Raw genomic sequence first — 3,842 nt, forward strand, 5'->3', positions numbered from 1 at the left:
GTTTACAAATACCTATTAATGATTGAATCTATATTTGTATTTACAGTCAATATTCTCCTGAGAAGATGCAGGATTCAAACATCAATCAGGACGATTAGTGAAGATGCAAATCAATATTTCTGGCTCTGTGATTTAAGTAGTGTTAGTGTATTAACAGAAAAAAGACACAATAATCATTTGCATCATAATTAGTTTTTGATAGATTGATATAAATAAATATTGGATCCAGCAGGTTGTTGTTTGTCTCGTGGTCACAGATTAAAACCTAAACTGAAAACAGCAGAACTAACCTGAACCAGACCTCCCAGTTCACTTCCATTATCAGCCGCATGTAGATGGACGGAGGCCTGCGAGGGTCAAACGTTCACGGTAATGATGAGATGGGTCAGTTGGCTGTAGTGTCATTTATTATTGAATCCATTAACTGAAAGCACAGATTAATTAAAAAAGTCCTGAAAGTAGTTTTGAATTCTCCAACGTGTGTCTGGTCTGCTGCACTGAACAGAGCAGAATGTCTTCATGCACATGAATAAAAAACATCCACAAGTCTTCATTTCATTTCAGTCAGTTTTTATGTTATTTTAGTAGGAAACAGCCGAAGAAAGTCACCTCCAAGAATACAACATTAAGCACAGAGTAACAAGAGTAAACACATTTTACATGTAGACTAACAAGTTATACAGAGTTCAGAGGGAACAATAAGGTCGACTGTTGAGACGTTAATGTTTACAATCTTTATTCAGAAGGAAATATTTGTGTAAAAGTTTGAATTGTAAGAAGGACGTAGAGTTTCTGATGTATGTACAGAAAAATGATCTTCAGCCATAGTTATTAAAGGTGTTTATGGGGTTCAGTTCATTAGTAATAGTTCTGGTTATTCTTACAAGTCTTATGGTTCCCAAACAGACTTTAAAGACTGTTTAGCATCTGCTAATACAACATATATATATATATATATATATATGTGTGTGTGTGTGTGTGTATATATATTCATATATATATATATATATATATATATATATATATATATATATATATATATATATATATATATATATATATATATATCTGAAATCATGTCTGTGAAGGTTTTAGCAGTAATCAGTAGTTTTTCAGTGTCAGCTGAAGGTGTAATTTACTCTCCAAAATAAAATCATAATGAAGAATACACAGGATCATAAAATATTAGAAAAGACATAAATAAATGTTAAATATAGATGCACACACACACACACACACACACACACACACGTGACTTCCAGTAAAGTAGAAGAAGGGAGGGGGAGGAACAAACAGGAAGTAATGTTTAAAGTATTCAGTCAGACTCCATTTTTATATTATCCATTGTGTCAAGTACTGCAGTAAAAGTACATAAGTATTATGAGCTTGATGTAGTTAAAGTATTGCAGTAAAAGTACATAAGTATTATGAGCTTGATATGAGAGTTTTAAATATACTCAAGTATCATCAATCGTCTCTTTTTTAAGTATTATTATGATAATGTGTGTTTTAAGGAAGTGTTTTTGATAACCCTTTTTTACTTTTAGAATCTCTTTTTACTGTTTTTGATAATAATTTTATATAATGTTTTTAGATAACAAGCGTTTTTAGAAATATTGTTTTTATTATTGAGGGTGGAGACTTTCCACTGTGACCCCTCAGTGAAAGTTTGTGGTTTTCAGTACGTGCTAACTGTGCAGCTCACATTGTGCCTGAGACAGGAAGTAGGAGCCTGTTTTTGTACCTAAAGACATATTGTGGCCTCTCACATCTAAAAGCTGACGTGACATTTGTTCTAACCTCCTTCACCTCTGCTCACACTGTCAAACTGTCTTGTTTCCTTATTTGGTCAGTAAACTCTGAGCGTTGCTGCTTGAGTTTTAAGACACATGAAGATACGAGATGACGTACGAGTTTACCTCTAAGATGTTTTGCAAAATCTGTTAAAATCTGTTAATTTGTGTACTATGTTGATATGATGAGATTAAAGAAAACCTGCTGTTATTTAGGAGTATAAAATCTCTTGTAAGGAAGGAAGAAGGTAGATTTTCAGATTTGTTGTGACTTTGTGTTTTTCATAGTTTAGCTCCTTTTGAGAATATTATATTTTGCTTGTGTGCTGAAACAAATCTAAGTAGATTCTTTGCATCTGCTGAAAAAACAACACCCTTATCTTATTTGGACCGATCTTCCTGATCCTGTCTGAAGGCTCCCTCAGCTGAAACACAGTAAAGACTCCTTGTTCTTAACATTGTCTAAAAGGTTAAAATGTTCATTTGTTCTCTGTAGAGAGGATGCAGCCTGTGAGTGTTTACAGCAGGAACTAGAGACTAAGTCCAGGGTGAGATTACAGTCTCTCTGAGCTCTGTGTCTCTCTGCTAATACAACAACAACATATATATATATATATATATATATATATATATATATATATATATATATATATATATCTGAAATCATGTCTGTGAAGGTTTTAGCAGTAATCAGTAGTTTTTCAGTGTCAGCTGAAGGTGTCATTTACTCTCCAACTCCAACAATTCAAGAAACCTCTAAACTTATACATTTTATAAAATATATTTGTTTTATATAAAAGTATTTTCTTAATTCTTCCTGTTAAGTATTTTATGAAGGAGTCACAGCATCAGATCTGACTGTATAGACCTACATTAAACTGTAGTACATACAGTACATTAGTGTACTACAGTAGTACCAGATTACTTCAGTGATTATCATGGTGGTACCTGGCTGTACAGAGCATCATGGTGATAAAAGGACAATTGCCACCATACTTAATAAGGTGCCAGAATATTACCATGTTTACCTGTTCAGGTAAATCAGAAGTGATTTTACTCTCTAGTGTGTTTAAGCAGACAGTAAATGTGACTCAGGTTTGTAGAGGTTGTTAATGTATATATGCACAGGGCCAAGACTGATGTGGAGGCTTCATGGTGGAAACTGTTGGGTTGAACAGTGACAGACTGGACAGATGTTACCTTCACATCAGCATATGAACAGTGTGATGGAGAGAAAACATGAAGAGTGACTAATCAAATCACCAGAGATCTGCACAGGTGAGTTCATCATGTTCTCCCCAGAACGACGACATGTTGACCAGCTGATCACCTGAGATGATTGACAGGTGTGATGCTGAGTTCTACCTGTCTGCACCTCGCAGGAGCAGCACAGCTGAAGGGAAAACTAGCAGACATTATGGTTAAAAACAATATAATCTATAATGATGATAAATGATCTGAAGTCTGTAGTTTTTGACTGTTTATTAGACTCAGTAGGAGCTTTGCCTTGATACGATTGGTCTGAAATTTACAAGGTTTCCTTCATTGATCTCTCAATATTTCTCAGAGCAAAGTCTTCAGTGTTGATGTGATTTTAAACAGGATTTCAGATAGTTACACTAAAATGAGGTTTTAGGAATGTGGGATGTCAAATTCACTCTGTCAACATCTACATGCAAAACAGGTTATTCATTCTTTTCAGGAAGAGTCTGAGGGGAAGGATTTAGATGTAAGGTGGGTCAGATTTAATGTGTATAAGGTTGAGAATGCATCACATCAATGAGAGTCCTCACAAGTCCTAACCTGTGTGTGTGTGTGTGTGTGTGTGTGTGTGTGTGTGTGTGTGTGTGGTACATCTGGCAGCAGGAATCATCATGTTTAACACACTGACGCTGGGGGGGCGGGGCTGTGATCACTGACACACACACATATCAGAAAAAATACACCTACACAAAAATGTTCAGCTAAAAAAGTCACTTTCATCAAAATGCACAAACATGTAATGAAGAACACACAGGATCATAAAATATTAGAAAAGACATAAATAAA

At 34.7% G+C, this 3,842-nt stretch overlaps 1 long non-coding RNA gene across 1 annotated transcript in view; it reads right to left on the bottom strand.

Moving 5' to 3' along the window:
* Positions 1–3,842, bottom strand: part of LOC122972310 — an 8,576-nt gene continuing 4,734 nt past the window's right edge. The window contains exon 3 of the long non-coding RNA XR_006399718.1: positions 1–347. This is a non-coding gene — a long non-coding RNA (uncharacterized LOC122972310). The remainder of the gene's footprint in view (positions 348–3,842) is intronic.

The sequence above is a fragment of the Thunnus albacares genome, chromosome 21 (genome assembly GCF_914725855.1).
Source record: "Thunnus albacares chromosome 21, fThuAlb1.1, whole genome shotgun sequence".
Taxonomy (NCBI): domain Eukaryota; kingdom Metazoa; phylum Chordata; class Actinopteri; order Scombriformes; family Scombridae; genus Thunnus; species Thunnus albacares.